General features: G+C 45.4%; 1 pseudogene; it reads right to left on the bottom strand.

Annotated features, from left to right (window-relative positions):
• Positions 1-449: 449 nt before the first annotated feature.
• Positions 450-569, bottom strand: LOC136646641 (5S ribosomal RNA; annotated as a pseudogene).
• Between the last annotated feature and the right edge of the window lie 23097 nt (positions 570-23666).

Below are 23666 nucleotides of genomic sequence, written 5' to 3'. Positions count from 1 at the left end.
AAAGGGCAGGGGAAGGTGAGAGAGGCCTGCACAGCGCCCCCCAAGGCTTGGAACTTTCACTAAAAGTGGGCGCAAAGCACTTCCATTTTGCACTTCCCTGCGCCTCCTGCAGCCTGCTGCAGCTCTACCTTCTGAAAGTAAGTGCAAAGCACCCACCCTCCTCCCTCACAAGCCCTAGCCCCTCCCCCGCAAGAACTTACTGAGGGAGTGAAGCTCCCTCAAAGTTTGAGAACCACTGATCTAAAAGCAAATATTACCATTGAATTTAAAGAGTCAGACATTTTGTAAAAAAAAATTACATAAAAATTGTATGTAGCCATGCTGGTTCATTAGAGAAAATTTATAAGTCACAGTTTGGCAAGGATCAGCTTGAAAGATGCATCATCTCAAGAAACAATTCTTTACATGTTCATGGTTGGCAACCTTCAGTCTTGAAAGACTATGGTATAAGCCTACAGCACCCAGTATTCCCAGGCGGTCTCCCATCCAAGTACTAACCAGGCCTGACCCTGCTTAGCTTCCAAAATCAGACAAGATTGGGCATGTGCAGGGTAACAGTTGCTGTCAGTCATATACATACTTTTTCTTTACATATTCATTTACCGGTGAGTGTAACATAGCCATGTTCTGACCAGTGCCAACACACATATGTGACAGCTGCTGCTGGACTCTGTTCACCCTCTAGTCTCCAGAGCTCCCGTTTGAAGTTGTGCGTTGCCTTTATGAGGCTCAGACTAGCCGTTTTGGACAAAAATGTAACTTGTGTTTTCATCTGAAACAGGCATTCTGAGCCTCGTAGAGGCAGTGTGTGAATGTGTAGTGCCTCTGCAAGGCTCAGACAAACAAACAAATGAAAACAAACTTGGTTGTTGTCGGGTGCTGGAGAATGCCAGCAGGTCACCAAAAACATCATGGCATGTCACCTTTGACACATGTGTCATAGGCTCACTATCACTGACCTAGCCGTTACGGTGATCCGTTCCCAGGACTAATTGAAGCACACTGGTTCCTTGTAAGTCGGAGAACAGAAGTAAAAGTGAAATGTAATAGACGTCTTCTAGCAAAGCTGGGAATTAAATTAATTTGTCCTCCACTTACTGCTCCTTGGAAAGAAAGTGGGCAATGGAGTGGAAGAGGACATGTGGAGAAGAGTGGTGCGCTAGAGAGTTGGAGCTGCTCCATCCCACCACTCTCTTCTGTATTTCTGCTTGGTTGCTCTCATTCTTTCCGGGGAAGGGGAGAGGTGGGAGTAACTGTCAGTGCACTACTAAGTAAGGACCAGTGGCATTCTGCGCACCACTTCAAGCACCAGAGGGATTTTGACTTGCCCTGAGAGTGTAACCTAGAACAGTGGTCTTCAACCTTTTTTGTGCCATGACCCCAAATAAATAAAAGAACAAGTGGGAACCCACTGACAATCCTACCCCCTCTCAGGACCCTATCTGCCCACCCCTGCCCACCACCGCCATGCCCTCCCAGCACTTTCACTGTAACCAACTATTCTTATTAGAGAGCAGAAAAGGTTGCCATGAAGTTGCCTAGCACTAGTGAAAGCTATTTTAGCACAATCGCCCTGAGCAGGACTGGGACACAAACTCCTGGTACCTGAATACCTCCCCCTCAATGGCATATGTAGAGGAGGTGTAGGGATAGCAATTGAATCAGACCGCATGTTGTCTGGGAGCAAAATTCTGCTTTCCCACCCGCACAATTGCATCCCGCCCCCCCATTATGGCCTCTTGCACCTCTTGCAAAAAGTGCTTAAAAAGGCAGTCTTTGCAAGAGGGGCAGCAGGGATCACAGTCTCTGGCCACTTGCTCTGGGAGCTTGGGGGGTGACCGGGGGAATGGGGGCAAGCAGGAGGGGCTGCAGTGGGGAGAAGCAGTGGAGCAAATGGTCAGAGACTCCATTCATCACTTGCGCCTCTTGGGTGGTGAGCAGAAGGAGGTGGGGGGGGAGGCGGCAGATTTTTTTATTTTTCAATTTTTTTAGAAGCGAGTGCGATGTCGCCCCCGAAAGTGACATCACTTCTGGGCGTGATGTGGGGGGCATCATTTTTTAATTTTGCCCCAGGCTCTAGGATGGCTAGCAACACCGCTGCTCCCCCTTTCCCTGGTGGTGCTCTAGTCCAGTGGTCTTCAACCTTTTTAGTTTTCCCAAGCTGCCATGACACTACTTCTGAGGCTTCATGACCCCATTGTGGTTGTGACCCCAAGGTTGAAGACCACTGGCCTAGGACAGCAGCACCAAAAGTCATGACCACTGTCTAGTGAAAATGCAATCCCCGTCTGGACCGCAGCTTTCTGTTCTGCTTCCATGCAGCTCCTCTTCTGGGTAGATCTGGGCACCAGAATGCTCTGGGCAGTCTGTTGCCCGGCTTCCCAAAAAGCTGCACAACAGGTCATCTTGGCAGACGACTGTTCGGAGCGTCCTGGTGCCCAGATCTACCCAGAAGAGGAGCCGCACAGCACCGGAACGAAAACGTCTACTCACCAGGCAGGTAGATCCATCTGAACCTTGGATCCAGCCCCTGGGTCAGGATTCAAGCGGCCCTGGCTTAGAAGATAAAGCCTTTCATGTTTTTGTGTGTGCAGTGGTGGTGGGTTTTGTTTTTTTTAAACTTTCAAGAATGGCATTTTCTGACTGATGTGTGCCCTTGGAGAACTGCTTGCCTGGGTGGAAAATGCTGCAGCCCAGCTGAACAAGTGCAGTTTCTTGGCAGCCAGCATGCAGTTGCTTGTGGCCATGATCAGGAGACACATATGGGGGAGATCTCTGTTCATAGAGGAGCTTTTCTTTGCCCTTCTTTCTGAACAGCAGCAGTTTCATCATCCTATCCCTGGATGCTCTGTAAATTCAGAATTTAGTATGTAGTGTGATATTGCAGTTGTGCTGTCTGAAAGAAGAAGAGAGAAAAACAACTTTATGAGGTGCACCTAATATTTTTCCATACACTGCTAATCTAGGATCACATCTTTGTGGCAGATAGTTGAAGAACAAAGTGCTACTAATGTGACATTTGGTCACAAGACTGTAAGTTACAGTTGGCTGGGATACAGGTCAACAGATCTAAATTCTCATTACTTTAGAAGAGCACAGTCCTAAGCATGCATTGGATTGTTGCCTTACACTCTCACATCTTTAACTATTGCCTGAATTCCTATTGAAAGAGAGAACCTCTATGGTTGTAAAAATCCCCTGGAGGGATTTAGAAACGCCTGCCTATGTAAACCGCCTTGAATAAAGTCAGAGGAGTAATCCGATGACCAGAAAGGTGGTATATAAATACCAAGTTGTTGTTGTTGTTGTTGTTGTTGTTGTTATTATTATTCCGATTTGGGAAAAAGAAGAGCTGTCTAGGACAAAGACATTCTTACTTCTTTCCTGTGCATTAAGGGTCAACTTTCATTAGAGAGTAAATCTCTTCTTTTAAAAGCAGTTATTCAAGCAGAGCACGTATTTGCCTAAGGAAGTAATCTATAAATGTCAAATTTCAAATAATTCTCAGTTTCATTGCAATGCTTTGTGCAATGCAATTTATATAGTTGTTTTAAAATTGTGTCCAATAAACATGTTTGATGCAGGACAACTTAATTTAGACCACTACTAGGACAAGTCAATCCTTGTGAGTGGTTTGCAAAGCTCTTGCTTTTTTCCTAAAACAAATGGTTTGAAGTGTTGCTCTGTTAGTTCTTACAGTTTGCTGTAATGGCTTGGGTAGAAAATCCTCTTAACAAAAGAAATCTCTTTTCGGCAATCCAGCAATTGCTGAGACGCCCAATGAGAACATATAAAGGGCTTATGTTGGGTAATAGATTAGCCTTTGAAAATGTGAATTAAATTGGTTCTACTAGGAGTTGGTTCAAAAAACCCTTTACAGAGGTGCCAAATATTCAACAACTACAGCCAAAGCTGAGTCTTTAACTTGTTGTGTTGCCCATGGTTAAACCGTTCTCCAAAATCAGAACACTGTTTCTCCGATTTATTCATTTTTACTGAACATGCGCATTCAGTGTCCAGTATACACATGCATTCCCCTGGGGGCTGGGGATAAGAATAGGCCCTCAGTTTGGCTGTACTTGTCGTAAGAGGCGACTAAACAGCCACCGGGTAGATGGGACTCATCAGCCTGGGAAGGCAGCTCATCTGAGAGAAGGAAAACTCTGACCTCAAACCTCCACTGCCTTGTGGTTACATCCAGTTATGGAAAAGGCTTCAGGAGTCAACCTTGAGGCAAAATCAGGAGCCGGAGTCCCTGAGGCAGTTCATGGCTGAACACAGTCACGTTCTGGCAACTCCTGCAACGCCACTGGAACCAACCATATTGGCCTCTGCCTTTCCATTGGACCATTCCAGCGACGTGGAGAGGGGGGATTTGCTGCATGGGTTACAGCCTATCCTCCATATCTACTTTACCCAGGCTTCACGCACTGGAGAGGACACTCTGTTCCAGAACCACCATTCAGAGCGCGACACCATAGTCTTCCGAGACTGAAGGATGCCAACAACAACACACATGCATGGGTGATACTGTCCATCTTCTTACTGTCATTTCTACCCTGCCTTTCAGTTAAAAACTCGTCGAAGAGGTATGCAATAATAATAAATAATGAAATCAGCAACAAACCCACAGCAAACAATAGCTGCAATTTCAGATAAAAAACAAAACAATCACAGATACTGTATTACTGTGCATTAAATTCCTGATGAAATGCAGCATCACTCAGATGCCAGTGTAATTGCAGGTAGGAGCATCTTGCCCCATGAGGCTAGGAGAGAACATGGGAGCCCATTGGCTAAGAATGCACTCTGGAGAAGTCGCCTGTTGCAGTCACCTCAACTCCTCTTTGAGACCTGAGGCTATCTAGTGTGACTGGCATCAATGCCCCCCCCCCCACTCACCCCAGATAACAGTTGGAGGTTAGTTGGTTGCTGATTTCGGAGCCAGGTTGGAGTTTTGTGCTTTTCACATGATTGGCCTGTTGTGAGGAGTTTTGACTTCTTTTTTTGTGGGCCTTCCCTGCCGAGACTCTTTGAGGGAGGGTTGGGATTACTAGCCAGGTCAGACACAACTGGCAGGCATAGCATGGGAAAGAGATTAAGAACAAGGATTGTATGCACCCTGAAGCTAACTAAGCACATAGTCAGAGAGGGGGCCGAGGACTGATCTTCAGAGACTGCTTGGTGCAGGGATGCAGGCTGGGGACCGTAGGATTAGGATAGCAAAATCAACCTTAAAGCCTGCTCTGTTTGGGATGGGGTGGTGCAATTCAGCTTCTTTAACCCGCTTTCCAGGAGTTGATACTGAGAAGCTGGTTTTGTCAATCCACGGTCTACTGCTTAAATTGCTTGAAAGTGGAAATAGACAGTAGCTGACTGTCTTATCTAAGGCAGGAGCCCACACTAAGTGTATCAGGAGGTAGGACTTGCTGTAGGGTATACAGGTGTGTGCCGCTAAACAATGGGGATACATTCTCCCATCCCTGGTGTTATGCAATTAGGTCATTAAGTGAACATCAGTCCACTCTATTGCCTTTGTTGTGTAAACAGACACTCCCTGCCAGACACTAGCTGGCTGCACAGGCTACCAGAGATAGTCTGCCTCTTCTTTGCTTTAAGAGTCTCTCTGTTATGCAAACAGACCCTCTGCTGCAGGCTATGGGAGATGCAATTGCCTCATTAAGAGCATCTTTATTGTGCTTTGACCACCATCATATATGCAGTCTGTTGTTAAGTGAATGGTTGTTAAGTGGTGCTTATTGCTATATCTCTATAAATTAATTGGAATAAATGGTGATTCTATTTATAATTCAAAGTACCTGGTCTAGTGTCTCACAGCGATTTCAATTCTGTTTTTTGCATTACACTCCACTGGGAATTCTGCATTCAATGGTGTATGGCATGACGTGGTAGCTCCTAATGCTGCTGTTTTAGCATGTCACCCCCCAGGGTGCATCACCCACTGGCGTCGCTAGGGGGGTGCGGGCCACACTGAGTGACGCGCCCTGGGGAGGACGCACTAACTTCGCGGCGTGAGGAACTACCCCATCATGCCATACACTGTTGGATGCGGAGTGGCCAGTGGTGTGCAGTGCAAAAGCAGAATTGAAATAGCTCCTTTCATTCAAAAGTTATGGCCAAAAAACCAGAAGGAAAAAATGCATGGAGACCTATGGAAAGTGAAAGTGAGCCGTATTGCACATTTACTCGCGAGTAGGCGTACTTGCCATAGTCCGTCGGAAAGGGCAGCCTGAGTGGAATCCAACGACACCAGAATGTTCCCAATCCAATGAATGCAGCCCCCAAAAAACACCTGAGAATCTCCCTCCTCCCAGCTGCAAGCCGGAAACGAAGCCACATGGCCATGTTTATTTGTGAGTAGGCGGACTTGCCTTAGTCGAGGCAGGCTGAGAGGCTCCAAGGGCATCAGAATGGTCCTCATTCAATGAGCGCAGCCCCCAAAAACACCAGGGAAGGAGGTTCCTCCCTCCCAGCTGCTTCCCTCCCAGTCTATGGAGCCTTATGGAAAGCAAAGCAGCCTCACAGTCATCTTTACTCATGAGTAGGCAGATGTACCTTGGCTGGTGGTCAGGCCAGGCAAAGGTGAATGTGAGGACACCAGAAGGGTCCTGATCCAAAGGAGCTGGAGTGCAACAGAAGGCAGTCTCCCCCCCCCCCCCACACTAAAAAGAACAAAAAAGAGACTTGAATGGTAAGGGGAAAGTTTTCTATTTTGCACTTGCAAAGCCAGGTGGGTCTTTATATGGATATGCCTGAAATAGAAGAACTTTAAACTGGGCACTGGGGAGGGCTGGAAATCTCGCTGATTCTTTTTGGGGGGTTGTTATTGCAGGCAGACTACAGACTAAGCCCCATTGATCACTATGGGACTTACTTCAGAGTAGACATGCATAGGAATGGGCTCACAGGCTGCAATCCTACCCACACTTTCCTGAGAGTAAGTCCCATTGACCACTATGGGACTTACTTCAGAGTAGATTCACTTGGTGGAACAGGACTGGCTCCCCCTTATTTATTTTATTTTAATTTAATTATTTATAATTATTTATTTTAATTGCTTGATGATGTCACTTCTGGCCATGACATCACTTCCAATGGGTCCTGGACAGATTGTCATTCTAAAAAGTGGGTCCCGGTGCTAACAGTTTGAGAACTGCTGCAGTAAGTGGTTAGTAAGTTGACATGGGGTGTGTGTGTGAGAGAGAGACTCTACAAGTTTTCAAAATCACTAAAATCAGAATTTGGAGGAATAAGACCATCATGTTATATATCAGAAGTGTCCAAAGTTTTTGGCAGGAGGGCCACATCATCTCTCTGACACTGTGTCAGGGGCCGGGGGGGGGGGGAAGAATTAATTTACATTTTAAATTTGAATAAATTTGCATATGTTTACATAAATGTATATATTAAAAATGAATTTATTTGAATGAATGAATGAATGAATGAATGAAGGTCCTGCAATAGCTCAAGGCCTATAAAAGGCCTTGCACAAAGCAAGGCTGGCCTTTCCTTTGCTGCTGCTACTGCATCACAGATGTGAAACATCAAGCAGTGGAGGGAGCCCTCATCCCACAGCTCATGCAAGTGGTCAAACAGTCACCCTCATGCTGAGAGCAATTGCATTGGGCCAGTGTGGGCTCCAGCAAATCTCCGGAGGGCCAGAGGCTCATTGGAGACCAGGTGCTCCCCGAGGGCCGCATTGGGAATCCTCGAGGGCCGCAAGTGGCCCCAGGGCCAGGGTTTGGCACCCCTGTTATATATCAATCAATGTGTAATTTCATGCAGAATGCAATGAAACAAACCACATTGAAATATCTGTGTTCTATCAAAAGGTACAGCCAAAAAACCGGTGGGGACGGGGCGATAGTACATCACCACGCCCATGTGGGGTGTTGCCCCACCCACTTCATGGGGTGACGTGCAGGCCTCCCGCACCGGGTAATGCGAATCCTAGTGACGCCACTGGCGTCACCCCCCCGGCGTGTCATCCGGTGCGGCCTGCACCCCCCACACCCCCTAGCAACGCCACTGGCTGGCACTGATTACTCACCAGATGTCATGGAACCCTTTATGGCACTTACAGCACAAGGACTGCTGCGCTGGTGGAGCCTGAAGATAGGATCACATAGTCATCCAGCAGAATCCTTGGTATGGTGCACCTGGACCATTCCTCTAGCACACTCTGCTTGTTTTGAACCATGATCCATTCTAAATAATGTGGCCAAAAACAAGTGTGGTGTCATGTTTTTGTGCCTCAGTAGGCAGAGTTAGAATGGGGTATCATAAAGCTATTTTAGCTCTTTGCTTCTTTATGTTTCACAGTTTGGCTGTTATCCATGAAATTACTTGCCATCTCTGAAAAAAAAAAAGGCTTGAGTCAGTTTGGCATTGTTTGGTTTCATCAAATTTATGTTGTCTCGCTATGATAATAACTCCATTTTCCTTTAAGGGCTTTCCCTTTGTGTTGCTTGTTGTAATACGTTTTCATTCACCCTACAAAATGTGATTACTGATTTTTGACAAAAGGTCAATATCTTTTTCATGAACCAGACTAAAAGCATGTTGCTTGCAACTGTGTATGTGAGAGAAATACTAATTTCAATATGGTTTTTACCTTATATGCCTAACATATTAATGGAGATCACTCCATTGTGAACTCACAATATACCATGACTACAGTAATTATATGCATCTGCCTAACTGGTGTTCTGGAATATAGTATCATTTTCAAATCCTGCATCTCCTTTTTTTTTTTCCCCTTTACTAATCTGAACAATATAATGTATCTCTAAATAGGGAGCTTGCTTGCTTAACACATACTCCGCTTTTGCCATGCGTGATCATGCAAGGCACATGCCTGGCAAAGGCAATTATAGTACAGCATCTGGGAGACAATGACATAGGCCCATCTAGTCCAGCTTCCTGTATCTCACAGTGGCCCACCAAATGCCCCACGGAGCACACCAGATAACAAGAGACCTGCATCCTGGTGCCCTCCCTTGCATCTGACATAACCCATTTCTAAAATCAGGAGGTTGCACACACACATCATGTCTTGTAAACCGTAATGGATTTTTTCTCCAGAAATGTGTCCAATCCCCTTTTAAATGCGTCTAGGCCAGTTGTTGCATCCTGTACAACTAAGTATGCAATCCTAAACCCTTATGTCAGTGCTTTCCAGCACTGACATAAGGACAATGCAGCTCTGAGGTAAGGGAACAAACATTTCCTTACTTTGAGGAGGCCTCTGTGAGTGACACCCAACTGCAGGATGCAGCACACGTCCCATTGGCGCCGCTATGCCAGTGCTGGAAAGCACTGACATAAGGGGTTAGGATTGCGCCCTAAAAAACATGGATTTGTGGAAGACAGCAACGTCATGTGATTGCAGAGTTTGCTGTGAGGGTAGCAAACGACTGGGGAGGGGTTAAAGGAAAGCTAGTCCTACCACTGTAGTTGTCTTTAAAAGCTTGAAAAACCACTTTACTGTACAAATTTGCACCAGCAGGGTATCATTTGAAAGCTTATACTTGTGATCCTACCTAGAAGTCTCTAGGCCAGTAGCCACTTAAGGGGCAAACAAGAGTTGTGGGGGATAATTTTCATGGAAAATTATGCAGGGGGGAAACATGCTCTCCTACCCCACCCCACCCCCCCGCAACCACCAGCATCATGAGGCCAATCCAGATCAGGCCTCCCACAGATCCTTTCTGGAATCAAAGACGTTGACAGTCTGTTTTTAAGATATTATGTAGTTTGACTCTTAGGTGGAGTGTTCAGGATCTGGAGTAGATGCCACTGCCCTTCAGTATCCACTCTACCCAATTGTGGAGCAGTGGGACAGAAGGGGGGGAAGGAGGATAGTCACCTACCAGCTCACTGGCAGGGCATCAGAGGGTACAAAGTTTCTTTTGGGCCCCATCCCAAAGAGGGAGGAGGTAGAATAGAGTAGGGAGTGGCTATGGGGGTGAGCAGAATGGGGGCCAAACAAGCAGGAAAGTGGCAACAGCCAGAATAGTCTTTGGAGCCCAGGCCCAATGGAGAGCTCAAGTCTACCTGCCTGCCCAGTGTTGGCTGCTAGATACAGTAATATGGAAAACCAAATGCTCTCTCTGTCTCTAAAATCTTCCAAATATAGAAAATCATTTCAGGAGATTAGTATTCAGACTCAATAGTATGGAATGTCCTGTTTGCACTAAAACATACTTCTGCAGCAGCTGCAGTCTCGCAGCTGTGTCCCTGAGCTACTCTACTTCATAGTAAGCGGATCCACTGTAGCAGGCCAGCTTCCTCTTAGATGTGACAATGTTAAGGAATGTTCCTGGGCCTGGGGTGTATGGCTTGGGGCAGTAGTCACCACCATGTGCCCATGGTAATGCCCCCAGCATCTCACATGGGCAGTGAGTCTGGATGAGATTGGAAAATTAAGATCCCAGGCAATTTCTGAGCCCCCTCCTTTGGCTCTTGGGCCCCCTTTTTGGCTGGATACAAATTACCCCCTTTACTCCCTCTCCTAGACCCTGCTGTCTGGCATCTTTGCCATATGAAGCACTACTTTCCCCTTATATCTATTCATTAAGCTTATTGGTCCCCTCTCCATAAAATACCCAAACCAAAAATATTAAGGCAACATTTAAGTTAAAAACAAAACATAAAACTAAAACCAGCAGAAATTAGAGGAAGAAGGCACTGCCCCTACAACCAAGCAGGGATGGGGTGGCGGCTCACGGACACTGTTTGTCAGGCTTGCACTTTTGATTAGCAGGTGAAATGGCCAAAATGACTACATAGAGTTAAGAAAGCTGTCCTGAACCATTACAATGCTGGATGCTACCAAGCCCTTCATACGTCTGCTTTCCCTTTGATTACAGCTACTGTTACCTCTACTTAACGCTTATTTACATTCCAGCTAACAGCAGCTGCCTTCTGCTCTGGCTTCTTCATACAGATAAGAAGCAATCTTCCCCTTATTTTAAAGTTAAACTATGTTATAAAAGATCTCTTGACAAGGGCCAATGACTGTGCTACCTGTGGGAGCAGCACAACACTAGAGAAGCATGGAAGAGGCAGTGGCACCTTCTTCAAGCCAAAGAAATTCCAATGAAGGATGTTGCCAGTGTATATACTCTCCTAGTGTTGCACTGCCCTTGCCAGTGGGCCATTCACATAAGCAGTCATTTGTGCCAAAAAGATTTTCAAAAAATCTAAACGTGTGACTCAACTCTCAGTGGAAGCCAGAAACTCCCTCCATGGCTGGCATCCTGACCCCAGATGCTTAGATAAAACAAGGGAGATCTTCAAATATCAATTGAGTTCTTCAGGCAGGCATCCCTAAAGTGAAAACAGAAGGTGCTGTTAGAAGACAGTGCCTGACACTGAGTTTAATGCTCCTTAATTGATGTGTGCTGCTTACCAGATGTTTGATACTCTGTGAGCCGCCACTGGCTCTTCTATGTACTCTTTTCTCAGCCATTCCTAGCCAATGAACGATCAACCTCAAGAGGTGAAAATATCCAGGAATTTTGTAGATGTTGCTGGAAGCTGACTTTACATGGTTCAAATTATAATGCTTTGATGAGAGCCAAATATTCTTGGTAGTACTTAACATGTGGACATGGATTTAAGATGTGCTTTGCTGTGAGGTTTGCTGTATTTCTCAGTTTCATCTTTGCACCTGCCTTCCTCCTTCGATTGCTGCCCTTGTCTGTTCTTTGTAGCACCAAAGACTATTTCTTCCAGACTGAAAGCAAGCCAATTTTCCTCCTGGATCACTATGAATGTGAATAACTTTGGTTGATCCTGTGAAATGCTGTAGTTTTTTTCTTGAGGCTTTTAAACTTTTAAAAAGAGAAAAACAATCTATAAGGGTGACAGACAAGTCCAAATGCTGCCAACAGAACTAGAGACTAAGGGCACAATCCTAACCCCTTATGTCAGTGCTTCCCAGCACTGGCATGGCAGTACCAATGGGACATGTGCTGCACCCTGCAGTTGGGTGTCACTCACGGAGGCCTCCTCAAAGTAAGGGAATGTTTGTTCCCTTACCTTGGAGCTTCATCGCCCTTATGTCAGTGCTTATGTCAGGGGTTAGGATTGTGCCCTAAAGCAATGCTGACAAAGCTTTAGAACCGGGTGTTGGACAAGAGTGGCCATCTGCTGAATAAAACAACATTCACTTATTGGGCAGCTGTTAAAAGAGTCAACAGCCCAAACAAAGGTGATATAGGCCCAGAAAACCAGTGTTAGATACACATTTCAGCTGCAGGCTGAGTACAAAATAGACTTGAACTGCTTCACTTATGAAAAGTATATGCATCTATAATTAATAGATGTCTTTCCAGGTACTCAAAAGCAATGGATCAACGATGCCCAATCACACTTGTGTGTATTTTAAAAAGAAGAGCCAGGTATACACACATGCATGCTTTATCAATGATGTGGTAGATGAGTATGATCAGAACCTAAGACCTTTCACCAAATTCACTGTGTAGGGTTGAGTCACATACATATGCTATAACCTTCAACTGTGCTTTTCAAGAAGGTCAGTTCACACACTCAATGGTCAGTCATCTGCTACAGAGAAATAAAGGGATCTCCTTATGTCCATGAACCAGGCATGTTGATCTAACCTTCAAAAATTGTGATAAAACATAAAAGGATTCAGCCAGGGATGTGCCAGAGCCACTTCCTTGAGTCTCTAGTCAAGTCCCAAGTCTCAATCCCCCCTTGACTTGAACTGCAAACAAGTCAGAGCTCTTTTAGAGTCACTCTGATTTGGGTTGAGTCTTTTCAAAAAGCGAGTCAAGCCATGGTTCTGTAGAAGAGGTTTTTAACAGAATGGATGAAACACAACAACTTGAGGAACAGGAGTAAACACAGCATTGAATGGATGGGAAACCCAGATTCAGACTGCAGAAAAAAAGTTTTACACTGCATTAAAAAGCATAGTAACTTCAGGAAGCAGCAATCAGTAGCCATTAAAAACTTTCAAAAATACAAACCAGCTCACTTTCAACTTTCAAAAAAACAACAACCAAAAAACATGGAATTACAGAGGCTCTCTGGAAAGCAGGTTTTAAACAGCACAGAAAAAAAGTTTTACAATGCATAAAAAGCATAGCAACCATAGGAAGCAGTAGCACTTTAAAATGTTCAAAAATGCAAAGCAACTTACCTCAAAAGACCCTGCAACCATTGCTGCAACACAAGCCTTCAAAAAGGTCGCACTTGTTATCCATTGGAGTTCTGTTCTGGAACCCCCAGTGGATTAAAAAAAAAAAAATCAGTGGATACTAAATCAGTCAAAAATAGCTTTAAAGACCTACGTCCAGGTTTCTTGCCCCTCTGTTGTCACCCCTGAATGCATTGGTGTAGACACTTTACTGCATTCAGCCACTAGATGGGGTGAATAATGGAATCGAATGGAATGAAATTATGATTATTTAACAGTGCAAAGGTAGGAAATTGGATTTCGGAGCTTTTTTCTTTGTTACAAGACATTTCAAGGTGGACCTCAGTATCAGGGGTGAGTCAAATCAGTGGATATCAAGGTCCCACCCGTACTGTTCAGTGTTAGCTTTCAAGAGGCCCTTCTGAGTTGGGAGTTACAGAGCAGGCTCAGAAGAGCTATTTGCATTCAGCCCACAAGTGTAAATAATGACTGGAGCTCAAGCTCCAGTTGGAGTGTGATTAAAGCCTTTCATCTTATTTCATGATATTTCACAAATACCACTTTAGATTGCCCCATCCATAAGGCAGCATGCAGAGGGAAACATTTCTCTGTGTTTTCACCACAAAGGTTCCTAAGCCAATCCGAGCTAGGCTCTTTGTGCTATCAGAGGATTTCTCCAAGTAGAGTGTGAGAGCAACTTCTGGTCTTTGCTCACTAGGCAGCATCATGTTTGTGCTCGTGATGGACATACCCTACCATGACTTTGTTGCAGGGCTGGAGCAGCTCTTGCTTCTGTTCCTCTTCACCATCTGGGGTTTCAGGCTAGTTTACCATATAAGGGTTAAGTCTCAGTGTGGGAGGAAAGAGGAGTCCTGGTCAGACTTAGGGGTCTCCCTAAAGGGTCTGTCAATACCCCACCTAAGGAGGAGGAACTGAACCTTTTCACTAGTGTTCTCTTCTGCATGTGAGAACTAGCTACATCAGTCCTGACATCACTTCCTATTAGCCCTATTTCACATCTCATGGCATACATTATGGATTCTTTGGGAGTGTGCATGCACCTGGAAGAAGCCTCTCTGCAATGCTCAGCTCTGCTTCATTTCTGCTTATCCGTAAGTTGGAGTTCTAATGCCCGATATATCTTTGCACCCACCAGGTGCCAAACTCATTTGTCAAAAGCATTCTTGGGCTCACTCTAAGCAGCATTTCATCTTTGGCAGGCAATGAAATCCCAAGCCTGTCAGGAAGCCCACCATCTCCACCACCTGATGCCCCAAAGGAAGATGCAAATGGATATCTGAGGTGTCTTCCCAGATCCCCTGGAGCTGGGCTAAAGATGAATCGCCATGAAGTCATGACTCACCACATCATCAAATTTAATATTAGAAAGAAATATTCCGAAGGCTGTGGGGCTGCCGAACCCCTGAGGCAGATCTGCTCTTCCTGGGAGTCTAACATTTGTCCAGCCTCCAGGCATCACTGAGGATGTCCATTACATTACCTTAGTTTTTGTGTTTCTTCCTTAAACAAAGAACTGAAGAGCAGGTTCTGGAGGGATGGGGGAGGACAGAACAAAGGTGTAGGGAGGATGCAGATGGGGGAGGAACCAGGGTGGGAGGGGGGTGCGATTGTTGGGCCTTCTGGCCCAACACGGAGTCTCTCAAGATTGCACCAGCAAAGTAGCTTGGCTTTGGGCTTTCTCTGGAGGAAGGGGACCAAGGAGACCTTTAGCTGCTTTCTAGTGCCCACTGAATACAGCAGTAGCCACTTTGGCGCCACTGCTCCAGTGGGCGCCAGGAAGCTCAGGATTGGAGTGTAACTCAACATTAACAGGAAGCACTGTTAACATTCCTGTTAACATTCAGTTAGGCTCTATCTAGTATGCAGACTGGTTCAATCACTCTTCATTTCACCAACAGTTTTGCTTTGTTTAAGGAAATTGCACACCCTCTTCTTTCTTCCTGTCCATATCATCCCCCCTTGCAGCCTGGCCACCACCACCACCTCTGCGATGCTCTTCCTGGCTTTGTTTTTTTCAAACTAGCTGGGTAGGTTAGGTCTGGAGAATGTGGAAGACTTCTTCTTTCACTCCCAGCCTCCTCCTGCCCCATCCGATTTAAAAAATGTAAGTAGGTTTTGATTTTCAAAGCTGCAGTCTTCTTTTCCCTCATTCTCCCACAAGGGAAGGAAAGCAGGGGAGAAGATGATTGTGGCAAAAGTGGATCTGGATTAGGAGGAAGAGCACCCCATCATCCTTATCTCCCTCACTGTTCTTCATTTGTGGGCAAAGGCCTGGAAACACAGTGGTAGTGAAGATGCCACAATGTATCCATTGTATCCATATATGTATCCATAATGTATCCATAATGTATTGTTGTTGGCAACCTTCAGTCTCGAAAGACTATGGTATCGTGCTCTGAAAGGTGGTTCTGGAACAGCGTCTAGTGTGGCTGAAAAGGCCGATTCAGGAGTGACAATCCCTTCCATACTGGGAGCAAGTGCAGTCTGTCCCTGGTCTGTCTCCCTGGCTATGGGCCTTCCTTCTTTGCCTCTTTGCCTCAGTCTGTTGGCAAAGTGTCTCTTCAAACTGGGAAAGGCCATGCTGCACAGTCTGCCTCCAAGCAGAACGCTCAGAGGCCAAGGTTTCCCATCTGTTGAGGTTCATTCCTAAGGCTTTCAGATCCCTCTTGCAGATATCCTTGTAGCACAACTGTGGTCTACCCATAGGGCGCTTTCCCTGCAAGAGTTCTCCATAGAGGAGATCCTTTGGGATCCGACCATCACCCATTCTCATGACATGACCAAGCCAACGCAGGCATCTGTGTTTCAGCAGTGTATACATGCTGGGGATTCCAGCTTGTTCCAGGACTGTGTTGTTTGGAACTTTGTCCTGCCAGATCATACCGAGGATGCGTTGGAGGCAGCGCATGTGGAAAGCGTTCAGCTTCTTCTTCTGTTGTGTGCGAAGAGTCCATGACTCGCTGCAGTACAGAAGTGTACTCAAGACGCAAGCTCTGTAGACCTGGATCTTGGTATGTTCCGTTAGCTTCTTGTTGAACCAGACTCTCTTTGTGAGTCATGTGACCCATAAGTGGCTCACAGAGAACATGCTGGCCAGTAACATTTACTGTTAAAATTTTATCCCTATGAATTGGCTTTCGAGCCATATCATGTTACCTTAACAAACAAAAAATGCGAAACAAGAAGTGTTTGATAATAGGCATACCTTATTTCAGTTTCACCCTTCCTATATTGCTGACATTAGGACCACACATGTTAAAAGCTAGGGAATATTGCAGGTGGCTGCTGTTAACATTCACTCCCTGCTGCCTGCCAGTCATTTTTGTTGTGGCTCATGTAACTCTTTGGTTCCATGATCCAAAAACCAGAGAAGGTGCTCATAATAAGAGGGAAGATGTTTAAAATGCCAGAATAGAGACAAAACCCAGATGAAGTTTATCTCTGGTAACTGGAATGATGTGGTTTAAGAACACACTCAAACATCTCTCTGTCTCGTCCCATGATTATAGCTGATTCCTCAGTCGACAGATCGGTGTGGGCTGCTGAGCAGATGCCAGAAACTCCTGGGTATTGTAATGTACAATACAATACAATACAATACAATAATACCTTTATTGGCATATAAAATTACAACAGTCACTAAAGGTATTGTAATGTTGTGATGGAGGTGAGGCTCTCTAACAGATAAGGCTCATTATCTGTTAGAGATAATTATCACTTCATTAAAGGACAATTCCCAAAATTCACTGGAGGATGCCATGACAATCTGAGTGATGTATAGCCGATATAGATTTGTTGGATGGATATGTCTAAAGATACATATGTGAATATTTACTGCAGTTATCTTGTCAGTGCAGAGCATACGGTTGTTATGGCTGTTAGGTTCAACACAAGGCGGGGCTTTGGTACCATTGGTTGTTGTAAGGCAGAATTTAAGCAGGTGCTCCTTCTTCTCCCACTGCCATCCTGTGATGGGCACAGCTGCACCAGCACAGTTGTCTCTTGGTGCAACTATTAAAAGCACAAATGCCTTGTTCTGTATTATATCTAACAATCATGCACTTAGCTCTGAGACCATGCAAGATAATTTCCCAACATGACAACATTTGTGCATGTGAAATTGCACAGTGTTATGTTTCCAAGAAAGGATTTTAAGGGGAAACCAACAGAATCTAACTGTATATAGCAGGGACAGTCAAACGTGTTTCATGTAAGAGCTGCATACAATAAGCTTCAGATGTTTGAGAGCTGCAAGAGAGATGTTTGAGAGCTGCATTATTTAAGAAACATATAAATTCTTAAAAATATTTACTCACCATGAACATTAATCATACGTGTTAATCCAGTGGAATCTTGTTTATAGCTGGTAAATAAGTATAAAGCTTGAAATTTTTTTATTTACCTTTTATATTGTGATGCAAAAGGAGCTCAACTAAGGGCCCAACCCTATTCAAATTTCCAGCACCAGTGCAGCTGCAATGCAGCCCCGAAATAAGGGAACAAATGTTCCCATACCTTCCACCTGCTCTTTGATGTGAGCGAAGAAGTGTCTTGGTTGCCCTCCATGTGAGAGATGCCTGTAAGCTTGCGTGGAAGGAAACTGGAGGCCAGAATGTGATACCAGATCAGAAAGATCCATCTGAAATGTTGTGGTTCTTGAAAGATAGAACCTTTCTTCAATTGTAAAAATCCCTACAGGGATTTAAATTTGCCTGCCTATGTAAACCGCCTTGAATAAAGTCTGAGGAGAAATCTGACGACCAAGAAACGCGATATATAAATATCTGTGTTGTTATTGTTAGGAGGCCTCTGTGACTGTCTTCCCACCACAGGATGCAGTGCACACCCCATTGGCATGGTTGCACCAGCACTGGAAAACTGTATAGGATTGGGCCCTAACATATTCCCACAAGCCACAGATTATATGTCAAAGAGCCACAGTTTTGGCCACTTCTGATATATAGGCTATTCTAACATTGAGACAGCTGTTGTCGCATGGTGTTAGCAACATATATAGATATGGCTTAATAGAGAAAAATTATTATTATTGTATTATTAGCATTTGTTACATTTACAACTTACATCATTTACCAAAAGCATACTGTATATGCTCACATATAATGTCTTTTCAATTATTTTCATCAGAGTGGGACACTGGCTGACAGCCCATGCCCATCAAGTTGCCCACCAGACCAGGCTGACTCCTGACCTTCATTCTAATAAATGCATTAATTTATTCAACAATTTATTGTTGTTGTTGTTGTTAATATACCACTATTTGACAAAAAAGTTCACAGGCGGTTTACAGAAAAAAATTATATAACTAAATGGCTAACTAAATTTATTCAATCAACAGTTTATTCACTGGATGATGCTGTCAAAGGACTTTTACAGTCTATGGGACAACCCCATGTTTAATGGGGATAATGGAAAGCTCTGAAGTAGCTTTCTATTACCTTGCACAGTAGATGGGATGCCCTGTAAGCATATCCTATGAAGTAATACTATTTGTGTTAACACCAACATTATGCATATAACAGTTAATGGAAGTGGGAAGTCTTGGTTCTTCTGGATTACAGTCAAGAGAAGCAGTCTCCAAAGTGGAGACCTCTGCACGCCAGTAAACTGGTCCCCGGCACAGATACCATTCGGCCCAGGGGCCTCTCTTTGGCACCACAGATCGCCCCCAACCTTTTCTCCAGCCAGCTGTGCATGCCTGGAAATCCAGGTGTAATGCCAACTGGGGCAAAAGACCACAGGCATGCAAAACAAGTGTGAAGGTTGGGGCACTCTGAGGCATGAACAAGAGGCTCCCCTACAGAATGGTAAGCGCTGTTCATGAGGGGGAGGGATTTGTCAGGGCACCAGATCCAGCCGGTGGGCCAGAGTCTGGACAGCCCTGGTCTTGAGCTGTGATTTTCACTGTTTTTCTTCTCATGGCAAATTGGCCTCTAGGGTCTTTGCATTTTGTGATGTTACTTCTGGGAGACATTTCCAGGTTCTTTGGCTCTGTTTCTAAGGTATCTAACTGTCTGTAGTAACAAATTGTCTATCCCTCTTCCTCTGATGACAGAGCTGGCCTTACTACAGACAGTTGCTCTAGAACAGAGCTGCAGAACCAGGAAGAGTTTTAGAGCAATTTTCAGCAGCTGTGCTCCAAACTCCCATGGTGCACCTGTGGAAATCATGGTGCACACAGGTTGAAAATTTCAGGTCTAGAGTAAAAAAGATTCAGATGCTTTGTGCACCCTTTCCTTTTGCCTTACTGAGGACCAAAGATTGCATATTCAGTACCATGAGTGTTATCTGTTTCTATGGAGATGCTAGGATGCAGCACACAGGCCTGGAACTGGCAGGCTGGATGTCTAGGGAAGGGTCTATCATGGATGCTTAAACCCTTCCTGCTGGATTTGGTGAGTTGGCTGTGAGTCCTCTGTGGAGAGAGAAAGACACTTTATGTATACTTTCTTCCCAATTGATTGCTATATGTTGTAGGGCTGGTCCTTAAAAAAAAGTGTGTGTGGGTGTAAAACTACAATTCCAATCAAACCACTAACATTGAACCAGCATGCTCTCTTAACATGCTCAGATGCACTCTCAGTCTTTGCCATCACTCCACTGTGATCACTGGTGCAAACAGAGCTGATCACTAGTGCGAACAAAAAAAAAACCTGGGTTTGCTGGACAGGACTGGGGCAGGCAGTGACCACCTCCTTCTTTCTGGGGGTTTCTTTGGGCTCCCCAACGACCACTCCCCTCCGCGCGGTGCCGCCCCCTGGGCAGAGGCAGCAGCCTGCAGGCTTAGCCCAGCCTGGTGTGAAGAAGAGCCGCATTTCAATGAGGGCAGGGCGAATGCAAATCATCGCCATCGGTGGAAGGCGAGGCTGAGCAGCGCGCCTGTCCAGCCGGAGGAGGCGGGGGCGCAAACAAAGCCAGGCGAGCCTTCTCTGGGGCTGCCACAGTTGCCAATCCCAGGCGGGGGAGGAACAGGCTGGTGGCAGCAGCAGCAGCAGCGGGGCTGCGCTTTGTCCGCGGAGAACCGGCGCCAGCAGCCACCCCCTTTGCAGCAAGGAAGCCCGACTGCTCGCCCAAGGCGCAGGTAAGCGCGCCGCAGCCAGCTCCTTCCTCGCCCCCTTTCCCACCCCACGATCTCGTCTCCAGCGCGTGGGCGGCTTTCCCTGCCTGCTGCCCCTATTGTCTCAGGGCTCTGCTTCTTGGAGGGTGGTGTCTGCGAAGGGCGGCTGCCCCCCCAATGTGTGGCTGAGGCTGCAGTGCAATCCACGCTTGCTTGGGAGGAAGCCCCATTCGCTGTGATGGGGCTTACTTCTGAGTAGGCATGCACGGGATGGGGCTGTGACACTTGCACCATTTTGGGCTGCTTCTCCCCCAGACCCTCCTCCTCTCCATCCCTGCTTGGCTGAAGCAGGGATGGTGTGGAAGAGGGGGGGGTGCCCCTCTCTGTTGGGGGAGAAGGTGCCTGTCATTGTGTGGCAATGAAGCAGACCGGTCACATCTGAGAACCTGCTCCTCTTGCCTTTGTCTTTTGGCAACAGGCATCCTGCATATTGAGGCTGTTCTAGATGCTGCGGGGGGGGGGGATCATTGCATCGTGTGCCCCCTTGCATCCAGCTCCTTCCTTTATGCCCTGAGAGCTGCAGCATTTTGAAATGTGGAGGTGGAGAGGGGGAAAACGTGACCCATCTGTTAACATGGGGGCAGATGGTCACACCTCTCCTCATACATTTGGGGAAGAAAAAAGATGACAAGAGTCATTTTCTCATTGCCTTGCCCCCCACCCACCCCAAATTGGCCACAAAGTTCATTATCATCTGTGCTTTCAGGTGGTGCACGTGGCTTTTTATTCTATATTTAAAACCCTGGCACCGCATTTTCAGGGAAACCTCCAGAAAGCCATTATGTAATTGAGGACAGTGGCTTTCCCAATGACTTGCTAAAATGAGAGCCTGTGGCTTGCTCTTCTCTGAATGGTTTGCTATTATTGATTTGTGGCATATATTTGGAGTCTGCTTGTGGGGGCTTTGTGAAATTACCCACCCACATTTGTGGGGGGGGGGGCATGAAGGTCTTAGCAGGGTGTGTTCCATTATACATCAACCTGTGATCAGAGCCTCAGAACTGACTAATTGCCCATATATTTTAATACTTAGGTTGTTGCCTTTCAATCATTTGCTGGGTTAATTTTGTTGAAGGATCTTCTCTGGATTAAATGGTTTGAGGGCTGTGGCCTCTGCCTCCTGTGGTGGGCACATGGATTTGGGAATGACATCGTCATGTAGCAGTACAAGAGAATCCTGCTTCCATTTTTAAGGGTTCTTGTTGAAGTAAAACTACTCGCATTAGAAAAGATGCTCACTGCCACTACTGCTACCTAAAAATTCCCCACTCCTATTTTTAGACTTAAATTTTAATCCTCAAAGGATCTCTGCTGGTTTTCTCACTTTATGTATACAGGGCAACCATATGCATGCTTTCAAATGTGACTGTTATTCTTATCCTAGTTGCAATACTAGGATTGTTTCAGATGCGTTTAGATCATCTGGTCATTGAAAACCAGTTTGGTTTGAAAATGCTGGTGATGATCTTGGGCTTATACTGGCCAACTAGCATCTCCCCAAATGCCATGTCATGGTAAATGCTAAACATCGTCAGTGTTTCTCATGCTCTGATTTAGATAGCTTGTCTTGACTTGTAGCTTAAAAAAAACAAACAGATCTATTCCATAACACGCAAATTCTAAAATAGATGATCCCCATATGCTGGCTGTGTGTAACTGGTTGCTTAGATTTGTGCTTATCAGATGTGTGTGTATGCTAAAAAGAAGTCTGAAATAAGAGTCCTCCTAATCTGTGCTTCCTATTGAGAGGTTTCTGGAGGCATTTTATTCAACTTTAAGCTCACAAAACCGCATGTAAGGACCACTATAAGATACTGGTGGCCACTAGGCTTAGATGGCTGTAAAAAGGATCAGGCAAACTAATAGTGGATAGGTCTCTCATCAGCTATTAGCTTCAACATAGCCATGATAGTTAAATGTACAGATGCAGTGTTCCTCTGAATACTACATGCTGGAGGCATGTAAGGAGATGTGAGATGACAAGCTGCACCTGCTGAAATTTCCTCTTCTACATAATTGTTAAAGGTCCAGGAACCCTGAAGCTGAAAGGTAAGCCACCCTGTTCTGGACATTCTAGATTTTCAAAAAGCTAACTTCTGTATTCCAGCAGCTACAAAGAGTAACCCCAAACCTACAGTTATGTATGATCTCAGAATTAACTGTTTATATTGTAGAGAAAAGATCAACTTCTAATAAAATGACTGCATTCCTTTTTTCAGAGATAATACTTGGACAGTGCTTTTTGAGTGTTCAAAGCGCTTCACGTGTATTATCTAGATGTAAATCTTTCAACAGGTAAGTATCATGATCCCCACATTGCTGCTGGCAGGCAAAGACTGAATTGGGAGTGACTTGGCTAAGCCTCCTGGTGCAGTTCAAAGCAGGGGAGTCCTGTTGCAGCTCTGTTCCTTCATCACTATGTTACATCAGCTCTTTACATTGCAATCCTATGCATGCCTACCTGGGAATAAGTCCCATTTAACATGATGGGACTTACTTCTGAGTAACCTGCCTTGCATGGCCCAGCTGAAGATTTTCACTGTATGCCCTGCGTTAGTAAAGACGATTGCTCAGTTTGGATAAAATTCTGTCATTATCTTTGCTTTATTTACAATTGTTTCTGACATCACTTGTTCATGTTACAATTTGAAAGCAATAATTTATTTGGCAATTTGTACTAATCTGAAGCTTGATTTCTTCTATCTGAACTGGCTAATTTTTAGAGTTTTGAACATTAGACTGTTAACTGATTCATAATCCTTTTATCATAGATATGGTTTCATTTACAAGTGTTTCTTTTGTACACATGTGAATCTTGAAGCCTAATCCTATGTTTGTCTATTTAGAATTAGTTCCCACTGGGTTCTGTAGGCCCATTTATGCAAGTAGTAGATTGAAGTGTCAAAGGTTTTACAGAACTATACCACCTCAGGCTGCAGATGTGGAGGCCTCTACCTGTTTATACATGTCATGAAAAGGTTCCTTGCATGTAGATATTGAAAGCCCAATCCTGTGGTCGGCGGCACGGCTCAGGACCACAGAACAGCAGAACGGGAGGCAGGGGCGTGAACGGGGGCGTGGAGGAGGTGGTCCGGGGAGGGGGAGGCTGGCGGGGGTGGGTGGGAGGCGTGCCAGGGGGCCGGGCGGGAGAAGGATCCACGGAGCTGAGCTCCGCAGGATCCAGGGAGCTCGTGGAGGGCTGCACGCCCTACACGAGTGCCTTTTCCTAAAGTGAGTAGCCCCATTGCAGGGCTGCTTACCTGACTCAGGGGAAGGGAACAAATGTCCCCTTCTCCCGAGGAACCTCCTGCGGTAGCA

Source organism: Tiliqua scincoides, chromosome 3, assembly GCF_035046505.1.
Source record: "Tiliqua scincoides isolate rTilSci1 chromosome 3, rTilSci1.hap2, whole genome shotgun sequence".
NCBI classification, from domain to species: domain Eukaryota; kingdom Metazoa; phylum Chordata; class Lepidosauria; order Squamata; family Scincidae; genus Tiliqua; species Tiliqua scincoides.
Note: the sequence above shows the minus strand (reverse complement) of the source record. Positions and strands in the feature narration are given on the sequence as shown.